General features: G+C 48.5%; 1 long non-coding RNA gene across 1 annotated transcript; it reads left to right on the plus strand.

Annotated features, from left to right (window-relative positions):
- Positions 1-8,217: 8,217 nt before the first annotated feature.
- Positions 8,218-14,949, plus strand: LOC139265779 (uncharacterized). The gene is made up of 3 exons (XR_011593627.1): positions 8,218-8,275; positions 11,187-11,295; positions 14,331-14,949. It is a non-coding gene; the product is annotated as an uncharacterized lncRNA (long non-coding RNA).
- The last annotated feature ends 8 nt before the right edge of the window (positions 14,950-14,957 follow it).

A 14,957-nucleotide genomic window follows, 5' to 3' on the forward strand; every position in this document is an offset into this window, starting at 1 on the left:
TTCATGTTTCATACCATTGATGTTTCCTTTCTTTAATTTCAGGACCCTACTCTCAGAATTAACTGTGTCATTCTCCATCTTAATGAAGAATTCTACCATATTATGGGCACTCTTCCTCAAGGGGCCTTGCACAACAAGATTGCTAATTAATCCTCTCTTGCTACACAAGACCCAGTCTCGGATGGCCTGCTATCGAGTTGGTTTCTCGACATATTGGTCTAGAAAACCGTCCATTATACACTCCAGGAAGTCCTCCTCCACAGTCTTGCTACCAGTTTGGTTAGCCCAAACAATATGCAGATTAAAGTCACCCATGATAACTGCTGTACCCTTATTGCATGCGTCCCTTATTCTGTTCCGAACACAGATGAGACTGCACACAGGGAGGTTAAAGTCAGTGACCTCAGTCTTTAATAAGCCACTCCAGAGTGAGGAACAGGCCTTAGGAGCCGGCTTATATACAGTGCTCCCAAGGGATGCTGGGAACCCTTGGGACTTCAGGGGATGAGCTCCCTGGTGGCGGAACATGGGAGTGCATGCTTTACAGATACACAACATCACTTCCCCCCAAAGTCAAAGTGAAAACTATTTACAAGGTGAGGCGGTCGGGAGCCTTTCTTTCCCTGGTGGACCGCCTCGGTACAAATGTCTGTTTTGTTGTGTTGGCTGTGCCCTCGCTGAGTTGGCGTGTTGTCGGCCCTGCAGGGCTGCTAGGTGAGCCTGGCCTTGCTGAGCTGTTGGGCGTGATGGGTTCGATTTCCTGGTCCTTTGGGTATGTGTTGTGGGCTCAAAAAAGTTGGTGTCTGCTGTGAATTGTTCAAGGCAATCTATTTGTCCATTGTCCAGTTTGACTACAAACACCCTACTCCCTTCTTTAGCTATCATGGTGCCCGCGATCCACTTGGGACCATGTCCATAGTTTAGCACATACACAAGGTCATTCAAATCAATTTCCCGTGACACAGTGGCGTGACCATCATTTACATTTTGTTGCTGCCGCCTGCTCTGTACCTGATCATGCAGGTCGTGGTCAACCAGAGAGAGTCTGGATTTAAGTGTCCTTTTCATGAGTAGCTCAGCCGGGGAGCGAGTAGGATCTTGTGCGGTAACTGAGCAGTACTCGAGGCAGGCGGGTTTGGAGTGAGTCTTCTGTGAATCGTTTAAGGCTCTGTTTGATTGTTTGTACTGCCCGCTCTTCCTGCCCATTGAAGGCTGGTTTAAATGGGGCCGAGGTTACATATTTGATCCCATTGCGGGTCATGAATTATTTAAATTCAGCACTGGTGAAACATGGCCCGTTGTCATTGACCAGTATGTCAGGCAGGCCGTGGGTGGCAAACATGGCCCTCAGGCTTTCAAAGGTGGTGGTGCTTCCCGACATTATTTCTCATCAATCCATTTTGAAAAAGCATCCACCGCCACCAGGAACATTTTACCGAGAAACGGGCCCGCATAGACGACATGGATCCTCAACCATGGTCTGGAGGGCCAGGACCACAGACTTAGTGGTGCCTCTCTGGGCGCGTTGTTCAACTGAGCACACAGGCTGCCTTGCTGTACACAGGACTCAAAGTCATAGTCGATACCAGGCCACCACACGTGGGATCTGGCTATCGCTTTCATCATTACTATATCCGGGTGTGTGCTGTGGAAATCCGAGATGAACGTCTCCCTGCCCTTTTTTGGTAGCACTACGCGGTTACCCCACAATAGGCAGTCTGCCTGAATGGATAGCTCGTCCTTTCGCTGCTGAAATGGCTTGATTAGCTCTTGCATTTCAACGGGGATGCTGGCCCAGCTCCCATGCAGTACACAGTTTTTTTACTAGGGACAGCAGAGGATCTTGGCTGGTCCACGTCCTAATCTGGCGGGCCGTGATAAGTGATTTATCATTTTCAAACACTTCCATGACCATCAACAAGTCTGTGGGCTGCGCCACCATCAACAAGTTTGCAGGCCGCGCCATTTCCACCCCCGTGGTGGGAAACGGTAGCCACCTGAGAGCATCCGCACAGTTCTCTGTGCCTGGCCTGTGGCGGATGGTATAGTTATACGCTGATTGCGCGAGTGCCCACCTTTGTATGCGGGCTGAGGCATTAGTATTTATCCCTTTGTTTTCAGCGTACAGGGATGTGAGGTGCTTGTGATCAGCTTCCAGCTCAAATTTGAAGCCAAACAGGTACTGATGCATTTGCTTTACCCCGAACACACACGCTAATGCCTCTTTCTCAATCATGTTGTCAGCCCTCTCGGCCTTAGACAAGCTCCTGGAAGCATGGACGACAGGTTGCAACTTCCCCGCAATGTTAGCTTGTTGTAATACACACCCGACTCCGTACGACGATGCGTCACATGCTAGCACAAGTCTTTTACATGGGTTATGCAAAACAAGCAGCTTGTTGGAGCATAAAATGTTTCTGACTTTCTCAAAAACAATTACCTGGTTTTATCTCCATACCCAGTTCTCACCTTGACGCAATAACATATGTAGAGGCTCTAAGAGGGTGCTTAACCCTGGTAGAAAGTTACCAAAATAGTTGAGGGGTCCCAGGAACGACCGCAGCTCCGTGACGTTCTGTGCCCTGGGCGCGTTCCTGATAGCCTCTGTCTTGGCGTCTCTGGGTCGAATGCCGTCCGCCGCGATCTTTCTCCTCAAAAACTCCACTTCTGGTTGCCATCAAGACGCATTTCGACCTCTTCAGCCCTACGCTGTTCAGTCGCTGGAGGACCTCCTCCAGGTTTTGTAGGTGATCAGCGGTGTCCCAACCCGTGGCCAATATGTCGTTCTGAAAGACCACTGTGCATGGTACCGACTTGAATAGGCTCTCCATGTTTCTCTGGAAGATCGCTGCAGCCGACCGAATTCCATCTGTTGTAGATGAACAGTCCCTTGTGCGTGTTGATGCAGGTGAGGCCCTTCGAAGACTCCTCCAGCTCCTGCGTCGTGTAGGCCGAAGTCAAGTCGAGCTTGGTGAGCGTCTTGCCTCCTGCCAGCGTCGCAAATAGGTCGTCTGCCTTAGGTAGCGGGTATTGGTCCTGTAGCAAGAAACGATTAATAGTTATTATATAATCGCCGCAAATCGTGATCGTACCATCACTTTTGAGTACTGGAACAATCGGGCTGGCCCACTTGCTAAATTCCACTGGGGAGATGATGGCCTCGCACTGCAGCTTCTCCAGCTCGATTTCCACTCTCCCTCATCATGTGAGGTACCGCTCGCGCGTGCCTCTGGGACCAAGTGGATCTGCACCTTCGCCCCGGAAAAATTTCCAATGCCTGGCTCAAAAATGGAAGGAAATTTGTTAAGATCTTGGGTACATGAGGCCTCATCAACATGTGATAGCGCTCGGATGTCATCCCAGTTCCAGCAGATTTTTCTCAGCCAGCTCCTTCCAAGCAGTGTGGGGCCATCGCCTGGGACAATCCAGAGTGACAGTTTGTGCACCGTGCCCTCATAGGTGACTTTGACCATGGTGTTACCAAGGACAGTGATAAGCTTTTTGGTGTACGTTCTCAGATTCATGTGGATGGGGCTCAGGGCTGGTCTGAATGCCTTGTTGCACCACAGTCTCTCAAACATCTTTTTGCTCATGATGGATTGGCTAGCGCAAGTGTCCAGTTCCATGGCTATGGGTAAGCCATTCAATTTTACGTTTAGCATTATAGGTGGACATTTCCTCTCAAATGTGTGCACCCTGTGTACTTCAGCATCTGCCGCCTCTCTCTGAGGCTCGAAATTGCTTTGATCCACCATGGACCGATCTTCCTCTGCCACGTGGTGGTTAGCAGGTTTTGCAGAGCTTGCAGCACGTTTGCAAGCTCGTTGGAGGTGCCCCATTGTTCCACAGCTCTTGCAAATGTACCCTTTGATGTGGCATGAATAGGCTGAATGGAAGCCTCCACAACGCCAACAAGGTGTGAATTGCCTTGCATTCATCCTTTGTTGCGGACTCTGAGTCATCTGGGTCACCTGAGGCCTGCTGGCAGTTGTAGACTCGTGGTTGAGCTCTCTGGGGACGGAACATGGGAGTGCATGCTTTACAGATGCACAACATCCCTAATTTCCTGTTTGATGCCATCACCAACCTCCCTACACTGTTTGGTGGTCTGTACACAATGCCCACTAAGGTTTTCTGACCTTTGGTATTTCGCAGCTCTACCCATGTAGATTCCACATCATCCAAGTTAACGTCCTTCCTTACTATTGCAGTAATCTCCTCTTTAACCAGTAACGCTATCCCACCTCCTTTTCCTTCCTGTCTGTCCTTCCTGAATATTGAATACCCCTGGATGTTGAGTTCCCAGCCTTGGTTACCTTGGAGCCATGTCTCCGTAATCCCAATTAAATCACATTCAGTAACAGCTATCTGTGCATTAAATATATCCACCTTATTGTGAATACTCCTCGCATTGAGACACAGAGCCTCAGGCTTGTCTTTTTTAACACTCTTTGTCCTTTTAGAATTATGTTCTATTGTGGTCCTTTTTGATTTTTGCCCTTGATTTCTCTGCCCTCCACTCTTGCTTTTCTCCTTCCTACCTTTGGCTTCTGCCCCATTTTTACCTCCCTCTGTCTCCCTGCATAGATTCCCATCCCCCTGCCATTTTAGTTTAAACCCTCCCCAACAGCACGAGCAAAAACTCTGCCCAGGACATCGGTTTCAGTCCTGCCCAGGTGCAGACCATCCGGTTTGTACTGGTCCCACCTCCCCCAGAACGGGTTCCAATATCCCAGGAATTTGAATCTCCCATCTGTACCATTCCTCAGCCATGTATTGGTCTGAGCTATCCTGTAGAAAAGTTAAACATTGGGCAAGGGGCGGAACGGCAGGCAACATACTTAAACATCTGTGATGAGGCAGAGCACATATCAATGTTGCTTTATACTCTAGAACGCTCGATATATAGTGGCCTCCCGCCCATAACTAAACGTGGTGGAGGTACCTGGCACGGGTTAAAAGATCAAGTGGCACTGGCCATGGGTTGCGACAGCAGATGCCCGTTCGATCGGGTGAATAACACCAGGCAAGAACCGGGAGAACTGACGGAAGCTTTTGCCAAGAGATTAGGCCCATCTACTCAGCCCCCTGCAGCTGTAATTTGGTGCGGGCTAATCTGTTAGCCACCCCCTCAGTCACTAGCTGAGGACACTAGTTGCAAATAGCTTGCTCCATATTCGAGCAAAAACAGATCACTGGTTCGATCTTCAGGCCCCCAACATCTCATTACGGAGGTTAACTTTAGCTTTCGAAGCAGATAGGGGCACAGCTAGTAAAATGGAGGGGGGTGGTTCAGTCAAGCCCAAACAGAAAAGGAAACTGTTCAAAGCAAGAGTTTATCCATCATGTATAGATGGGCAAGGCAGGCTAAAGTGGCAGCAGGAGGGAGGACATTACAGACAAGGAGGGGATAAGACCTGCTATAATTGCGGAGGAAAGAACATTTCATTAGCGATTGTAAGAAATCTAAGAAGAACAAATGGGACTCTTCACGTCCAAAAATGTTGGTACCACCACAGGACAGCCAGAGTGGTGGATCACAGGAGAGAGTTATGCAAATATTAGTAAAGGCCAGACAACAAGCAATAGGGAAAGGGTTGTGAGTGTAACCACTGGTAATAACCAGAGTGACTCTCCCCCGTCCCAATGATGGAGCCGTGCCCAGTTCAAGGATCTGCGTCCACTCAGATACGACAAATGGGGGAGACCGTGTATTGACATAATAGTGGAAGGGAAGAGACGGGACTATCTAGTGGACACGGGGGCTTCCAGCATCGTCATACACTCAGAGACTCCCTCAAGAGCCCCATGGTCATGCGGTAAACCAGTCACTTTGGCGAGCTTCACTGGGAACGAACAGGCTGGGGTGGTATCAAAACCTTAAGTTTCAAGATGGGCCCCTTGCAAACCAAGTGGACATGTGTTTAATGAAATAGGACCAACAAGGATTAGGTGTCCTAGAGTCAGACTGGGTGTTGGCCCATAATATTATCGTGGACATGCAGAATGATTGCAGTTGGGGAGTAGTGGATGACGATGGGTCTGAGGAAGTATTAGAGATCCCGAAGGGAGTTAGGAAACGTGATCCTGCATGGATGATGCTGCCCAACGACCCATATGACAGAGGATAGTTGGTAAACAATGTACCCGAGGAGTACAGATCGGTGGCAGAGGTAAACAAGGGAGCATTTTCTGCACATAAACACGATTGCAGTATGGAAGGCATGGAAACGCAGATCGACGGGGAACCGATGATTAAAGCCCAGAAGCATTATAACTTCCCAAGGGATGCAGAGAAAGATTTGGTGACATCGCTGGTTATACAGGGGGTCTCAAGGCTGCTGGCCACCCATGTAAACTCACCGGTTTGGCCGGTGAAGAAACTGGATAAGTCGTGGCGAATGACCATGGGCTATCGGGTCTTTACCAAAAATATTCCCGCCTGTGCCCCGACCGTGGCAGCGGTGGTGGACCTGATTGGAAATATCTCCTCATCGGCAACAGTATTGACCATGTTGGATATCTCAAACGGGTTGTGGCCGATACCGGTAAGACAAGAAGACCAGTACAAGTTTGCGTTTACCTTTAAAGGACAGCAGGAGTTCCAGAATAGCCCCTCCATATTACAACAGTGCATGGCTGAAACCATTAAGGAATTCAGTCGGCCAGACTGCCTGGTCCAATATGTGGATGATCTGTTGCTATTTTCAGATTCTGAGGTGGACCATAAACAAATGCTAGATGGATTGTTGAAGCTGTTCGCCAAGGCAGGTTTTAAGGTAAACCCCAAAAATGCCCAGATTGGAAGAAAAGAGCTACGGTTTTCAGGATTACTGCTCAGACCAGGCGAAAGATCAATAGATGAAGCCAAACGAAAGGCAGTGCAAGAGCTATCAATCCCTGCTGACGTCATGGCCTTGAGATCATTTCTAGGACTCACGGGATGCTCGAGGGAATTTATCGAGGATTATGCTCCCACAGCAGCGTCTCCCTTCAGGTTACTCAGGAAAGGGGCAGACTGGGAATGGGATGACTAATGTGAGGAAGCCTTTGTCCGATTTAAAAGGGACCTGCAGACGGCACTAGTGTTTGGGTAATTGAAGGAGCAATGGGAATAGGATTCCAGGCGGGAGAACACCCAACGGAAGAGACATTTATGTAGACGGATCAAGCTTTGTGGAAGATGGGAGGAGAAAAACAAGGTGTGAGATTTATGATCCAAGGAAAGGGGTGGAGCTGGTAATTTGCTTGCCGGAAGGTATGAGTGCCCAGCAGGCACAATTGGCCGCAGTAACTTTTGTGGTGACACACCCCATGGAATTCCCACCACCCTACACCATCTGCTCAGACTCTATGTTTACCTGTAACTCCTGCATGGAGTACTTGGCAATAAGGGCCAGGAGAGCGTTTAAGTCGGTTAATGGGAAACTACTAGTGAATGCACCCTTATTAGCCACCAATTTGGAGGCCACAGGAAATAAAGGTGACGACTAGTGGAAAGGAAGTAAGAGGGCAGACAAGTTGGCAAGAGAAGGGGTGGTACAGGGAATCCTGTGGGATCCCTATCAATCAGGAGTAATGGCAGCCGTCCTACCAGGAGCGACTGAGGTAAAAGGTCTGGTGACCCGACCACCAGATCAGAATGCAGTACAGACAAAGGATGTGGGATTGAAAGCCATTATCAAAGAAAAGGCAGAGGGATGTACCTGGAGGAGCCATTTGGAGCAAGCGACGTGCAGCTAAGCGAAGGGATGTTATTTAAAGGAGACAAATGGATACTTCCAGAGAGATACTGGGAAGAATTCATGCAACTGGCCCATGGAGGACCAGGGGCTGGGCATCCCAGACCCGAAATCACTTGGAAACAAGTGGAAGGGGGTAAATGGTGGCCTCACCAGAGGGAAGATGTGAGGGAATATTGTGACAACAGTTTGGTGTGCGCCGCGAACTATCCAGATCCCCACACGCAGGAGGCACCTCCCGGAGGTATAAGAAGACTGGAAGGCCCATGGCACTGTGTCCAGATTGATTTCATCGCTCCACTTCCCACCACCAGGAGGGCTAATAAATACTGCCTGGTCCTGGTGGATACCTTCACCAAATAGGTGGAGGCCTTCCCTTGCAAAACAGCCATGGCACTCACAACTAAAAGCCTTGTGAGGGAGATTTTCTCGTGATGGGGACTCCCCAGAGTAGTAGAATCTGATCAGGGAAGTCACTTCACCAGTCAAGTGATGCAGCCAACCCTGAAGTTGTTGAGAATCAAAGGAAAATGGTATGTGGCCCATAACCTGCAGTGATCTGGGATTGTGGAGAGAATGGATAGAATCCTTAAAGAAAGGCTACGAAAGGGATTGGGGAATAATCCAAAGACATGGGATGAGATGCTTCCGTTGGTCCTAATGGACATCACATTCAACGCTGCTAAGGGAATGGGGTACTCACCCTTTGAACTTGTGACCGGAAGGCCAATGAGAACCCCAGCCCATTTGTTAGTCCCGACCTTGACGGAAACTCAGGAAAGAGAGGTGGCAAGGGACAGGTTCGTGAAAAATCTGTGGAGAACTGGAATGCAGCTCACAATATTGGGAAACAACATACCAGTAATAAGTTGTTATTGGAACTTCATTGGAGATGCGGTGATAATTTGCAAGAACAGAGGGGTCAAGGGTCGGTTTATGGAGGAGAGGGGTGATGACAGCAGATTTGAAGGAAAGGCGAGCAATACCGGAGGAGACAGAACCATTAACAATATCCACTAACATGGGAGCCAGGAAGGGAATTTGGGTGGTCAGCAATTTAGTCGGAATAGAGTTGAGAGAGCAGGAGTTTGCTCTCATTGACAAGATGAGCTTTCAAAGGGCAAGAGGGAGGAAATGGGAGAGAAATATGCAAATTTAGGGTTAGCGCCAGAGGAAACTGGAGAGGAAGTTAGGGCTGGTGGGCTGAGGAAGGGAGGGAAGTTGCAGAGGCAGTTGAATGGATGTCGATCTTTTTAACAAAGAAGTCCATGAGCTCCTGACATTTATTGTTGGAGGTGAGGGAGGAAGAGGCAGGGGAGGGTGGTTTTAGATGACGGATAGTGATGAAGTGAAGCCTGGTGTTGTTTTTGCCATCCTGGATGATCTTGGAATAGTGGGAGATTTTAGTGATGGAGAGCAGGACCCGGTAGTGCTTTATATGATATAGCTAAATCTAGTGCATGAGTTAGACCAGTTGTCCGCTAACATTCAAGTCTGCGTCCCTTGGATTTAAGGGAGCGGAGATGAGGAGCATACCGGGGGAACGACTAGGATGAGAATGTGTAATAATTTTAGTGGGGACAGGGGCATTGAAGGTGATGGAGAGGGTGTGATTTAGTAAGCCAGTGGTTGCAGAAATGTCATGAAGAATTGTAGGCCAAAGGCTAGATAGTTGGGAATTAGAAAGTTAACTGATGAGGGGAAGGAGAGTTTTTTCCAGGAGCGGATGTGAAAAGAAGTGGGGTTAGGAGGGGGAAAGGAAATATGGGTAGAGAGTGATATAAGGAAATAGTCGGAGATTGCCTTATCGGTGATGGTTACAGAGGGGATAGTGAGACCACATGAGATGATAAGATCGAGGAGGTGGCAATGTATATGGTTGGGTAGCTTATATGAAGGAAGAGATTAAGGGATGAAAGGAGGGCAGAGGAGAGGGAACGGGAGAGAGGAGAGGACCAGTTCAAACTGTCACAGGTCAGAGAGTGGAGAGCACCAGTTGACACTGTCACAGGAGCATCCAGTCGTGCCCCGATAACTGCCCCCAAAGGAAGTGGAGTGTGGGAAATTGCACTCCGCTTCCATTGAGGGGTGGTAAGGCCAATTCTGCGGTGGGAGCAGGACTTCCTCGCTGGGGGCTAAAATTCCTGGCCCTAGTAGGTTACTGCCCCCAAGATGGGAGGCAGAGGGAAGTGGAGGGGGGATGGGGGCGGGGGATGGAGGGGAGAGTGCTGGAGGTGGGGGGGCGGGGGACGGGAGGGGCCACATTGCAGCGGAGGTCTGGGCGGGACAAAGTGTGTTGGAGGAGCGGGCCTGGGGGCTCTGTACCTCGGTGCGGGGAGTGTTCAGAGTGGTGTGGACGGGTTGACTGCGCAGATGGCGGTTGGTGGATGTGGTGTGGTTGGCGTCGCGGGGGCGTGGCTCCGGGGTGGCCGGGGCTGGGGGTTCGGCATCCGGGGGTGCCCGGCATTTGGGAAGGATTCTGACGGGACGGGTTGGGTGCGTGGGGAGTGTTCCCAGTGTTGGGTGGGTCCGGAGCCGGTGGGGGGGGGGGGGGGGGTGGTTGGGGGCACGGTCTTGGGATGGGGGGTGGACTGTTTGGGGCTGGGATGGGAAGAGACTTCTTCACTCGGGGAGTTGTTGACCTATGGGGTTCCCTGCCGCGGAGAGTTGTTGATGCCAGTTCATTGGATGTGTTCGGGAGGGAGTTGGATGCGGTCCTTGTGGCTGCGCGTGTCGGGGGGTGTGGAGGGGGCATGGGTGGGTGGGAGTGCTGGGGTGGGTGATCAGCCATGGTCTTGTTGAATGGCGTTGCAGGCTCGAAGGGCCGAATGGCCTACTCCTGCACCTATTTTCTATGTTTCTATGTAATATTGGGAAACAACATACCAGTAATAAGTTATTATTGGAACTTCATAAATCCCAGGAGTGGGATCTGGGAGATCAAGTGGTGGTCAGGAATTATGCGAGGGTGGGAGTGTTTGAACCACTGTATAAGCGTCTGTACAATATCGTGGAAAAAGCCAGCCCAATGGTCTATGCGGCTGGTGCAATTATCCAAAACGGTTAAGTGGTTCCACATCAACCAGATGAAGCGATATAGTGCAACGGGTACCGCATGCAAACAAGTAAGACAAAAGGGCACGGTTATGTGCATGATCGGGTACACAGGACTAATACCTATGTTGTGGGACGATGAAAGTCCAGTACTGGAACCATTTCAGCGGGCGGCGGTGCCAGCTGCACCCCCTGTGGCTGTGTCACCCGCGCCAACATCGACAACAGGGTTAGTGGTAACATCTCCATCCAAAATTCCCCAAGGAAACTACCAGCATAACCACCAGGATGGATCAGTACCAGAGTCCGAAAACCTCGGACCCCATGGAGTCTTTAAATTGAACAAGTTATAATATCCTTGTTTGTAACAAAGTTATTTGTGTATTACAGGGAAATGTGGAAATGTTAATCCTGCTCATTGTGGCCGTGGTACTCGGGATGCGGGAATTGAACATGCAAATGTTTCAACAGGAAACAATCCCAACGGCCAACACCATTGGTAAAATAAATTCCTCAGATATGGGTTTTATCAATCTCCGTAAAGACGGAACCATTGCTAAAAATCAGACCCTAATATGTAGTAATTGGGCGGTAACTGTCTACCACCAAAAGGTAGAAGAAAGACAGTGAATTTGTCTAAAGTGTTCCAACAACACTCTAAACTTTACAGAGGGAGTGGTGGAACTGAGACTTGTGGCCAGATGCCCCAATACCAGTACGTGTCTGCATAGGGCAAGGTTCATTGTGTCAGTATGTGTCTGCATGGGGCAAGGGGCATTCGGTCAGTATGTGCCTGCATGGGGCAAGGGGCATTCAGTCAGTATGTGTCTGCATGGGGCAAGGGGCATTCGGTCAGTGTGTACCTGCATGGGGCAAGGGGTATTCAGTCAGTATGTGTCTGCATGGGGCAAGCGGCAGTCGGTCAGTATGTGTCTGCATGGGGCAAGGGGCAGTCGGTCAGTATGTGTCTGCATGGGGCAAGGGGCAGTCGGTCAGTATGTGTCTGCATGGGGCAAGGGGCAGTCGGTCAGTATGTGTCTGCATGGGGCAAGGGGCAGTCGGTCAGTATGTGTCTGCATGGGGCAATAAGCATTCGGTCATCATGTGTCTGCATGGGGCAAGGGGCATTCGGTCAGTATGTGCCTGCGTGGGGCAAGGGGCATTCGGTCAGTATGTACCTGCATGGGGCAAGGGGCATTCCGTTAGCATGTGCCTGCATGCGGCAAGGGGCATTCGATCAGTATGTGTCTGCATGGGGCAAGGGGCAGTCGGTCAGTATGTGTCTGCATGGGGCAATAAGCATTCGGTCAGTATGTGTCTGCATGCGGCAAGGGGCATTCGATCAGTATGTGTCTGCATGGGGCAAGGGGCATTCGGTCAGTATGTACCTCAATGGGTCAAGGGGCATTCGGTCATCATGTGTCTGTATGGGGCAAGGTGCATTCGGTTAGTATGTGTCTGCATGAGGCAAGGGGCATTCGGTCAGTATGTGCCCGCATGGGGCAAGGTTCATTTGGGGAAGGCATTGGAGCGATGGGCATACTTAATGTTGGGAAATTTCTGGGGAAGTAAGCACTCAGGTACGTACATGTGTGTGTATGGAAATTGCCCAGCAATATGATTAGCTGCCCTAAAACACCCAAACAGGGGATCAATTTTAAACAAAAATCAATGAAGACAAAGAAAGAATAAAATGGCAATTGTCCCCTTGAGAAAGCGGGACCAGTAATGGCCTGGTATTGGTGCTGAAAGGTTTGTTATGTTTAATGAAGTTGTGATGGATGAAAGGGAAATTATAATCAATATGTCAAGCCTCAGCATACGTGACTGGTGTGACAGCATGACTAAGGAATGGTTCACCACAAGATTCAAGCAAATGATTAAAGCATTCTGGAAGGAATATTTGGGGGATTTGTCAGAGGATGAGATGAAAGTTAGAAAGCCATCCTCCAGGTCCTCCGGTGGTAGAAAGAAAATAAGTATTTGGAATGATATAGCCACAGTATTCAACACAGGCATTGGTTTGATGAATGGTATGGCTCTTGCAAACCTACATAATCAACTAAAAATTATGAAAGAAGGATTGCAAGGGGCCCTGCGGAATCAGCAAACGATTGGGGAAAAGCAATTGGATGCGGAATTAGAATTAACACTGCATATGATTGAATCAGTAAGGATCTTGCAAAATCAGGCAAAAAATATTAACCACATTATCAAAAAAGATAGAAATGTATCCGATAGGGTCTCAGAAAATGAAGCGTGTATCATGAAAAGAGGATGGAATCTTGAACAAGCCAGAGGAAATTTAGATCGGCTAGCTGTGGGAAAAGTTCCCCCACGGGTAACTGATAAACACTTAAAGGCTGTGCAAAGGTATGATTCGAGTCTGGCTGTGTCTCAGGTGAGAAGATTATCTTCAGTGTTAGTGGCCCCACATGAGTATAATGTCATCAGTGATGATGGATTGTGGGTATGGTGGTAACAATGTCTCTATTGGGTAGATCATGGAGTGATGATGGATTGTGGGTATGGTGATAACAATGCCTGTATTGGGTAGACCATGAAATGGTGATGGATTATGAGTATGGTGATAACAATATCTCTATTGGGTAGACCATGGAATGATGATGGATTGTGGGTATGGTGATAACAATGCCTGTATTGGGTAGACCTTGGAATGATGATGGATTGTGGGTATGGTGATAACAATGCCTGTATTGGGTAGACCTTGGAGTGATGATGGATTGTGGGTATGGTGATAACAATGCCTGTATTGGGTAGACCATGGAATGGTGATGGATTGTGGGTATGGTGATAACAATGTCTGTATTGGGTAGACCATGGAGTAATGATGGATTGTGGGTATGGTGATAACAATGCCTGTATTGGGTAGACCATGGAGTGATGATGGATTGTGGGTATGGTGATAACAATGCCTGTATTGGGTAGACCATGGAATGGTGATGGATTGTGGGTATGGTGATAAAAATGTCTGTATTGGGTAGACCATGGAGTGATGATGGATTGTGGGTATGGTGATAACAATGTCTGTATTGGGTAGACCATGGAGTGATGATGGATTGTGGGTATTGTTATAACAATGCCTGTATTGGGTAAACCATGGAGTGATGATGGATTGTGGGTATGGTGATAACAATGCCTGTATTGGGTAGACCATGGAATGGTGATGGATTGTGGGTATGGTGATAACAATGTCTGTATTGGGTAGACCATGGAGTGATGATGGATTGTGGGTATGGTGATAACAATGCCTGTATTGGGTAGACCATGGAATGGTGATGGATTGTGGGTATGGTGGTAACAATGCCTGTATTGGGTAGACCATGGAAGCCTAAGCCAGTTTTTGTCACGCATCATTTGGGATTCATTCATAAAGGGCTAAAAATGAATGATGTGAACCATTCGATTACTCATTGATCACCTGTGTGCGGAGATTGAAATTGAGGTACTATTGTTGGGAAGAATTGCTATGTGTATGTATGATGTAACTAAAAGCCGAACTCCATTGTACAGATTGAATGTCATGTGGATTTTGGTGTCCCTGTGTCAGCCCTTAGCGGTCAGGCCCAAGGGAGAGTATGTTAATACTGCATATCGAGCGTATCAACATCATAGAAAAGTTCTTCACTTCCGGGCAATAGAAGCAAACTACCTGCCTGATTAAAAATAAGACATTATGTATCATTCCAACTAAAATAACTCATGTTGACCACTGACTAAACAAAAGAGGATGAACGTAAATGCAACTGAAGGATGGAGAGACAGCTTAAAACAATATCCGGTAAAGTGTTGGTATGATTTACCTCTGCTGAATGAGAATCTAACCGAATTGCTAAAAAAGATTGAACACACTGATGAAACAAAGTCCTGAAGGTGGCTAGGCGAGAAAACCAGCCATGTCTATCACCAATGATATACGATGGTGGTATGGCCCCGGAATCACCAGAATCGAAATAACACCCTGGATAAGACTGGTATCACAATTATTATTGTGGGTAGAGTTGGTCCGAGTGGTACTCCTAATGGGGGAACGTATGATGAGAATTCAAGAAAGAAGAATTCAGGAAATTGCGTCAACAAGACATGGCTGCAGTGGTGCAGATTGTACACATCAAACGACTTTAAGTGTCCCATGAGAGT

This window comes from Pristiophorus japonicus, chromosome 6, assembly GCF_044704955.1.
Source record: "Pristiophorus japonicus isolate sPriJap1 chromosome 6, sPriJap1.hap1, whole genome shotgun sequence".
NCBI lineage: Eukaryota > Metazoa > Chordata > Chondrichthyes > Pristiophoridae > Pristiophorus > Pristiophorus japonicus.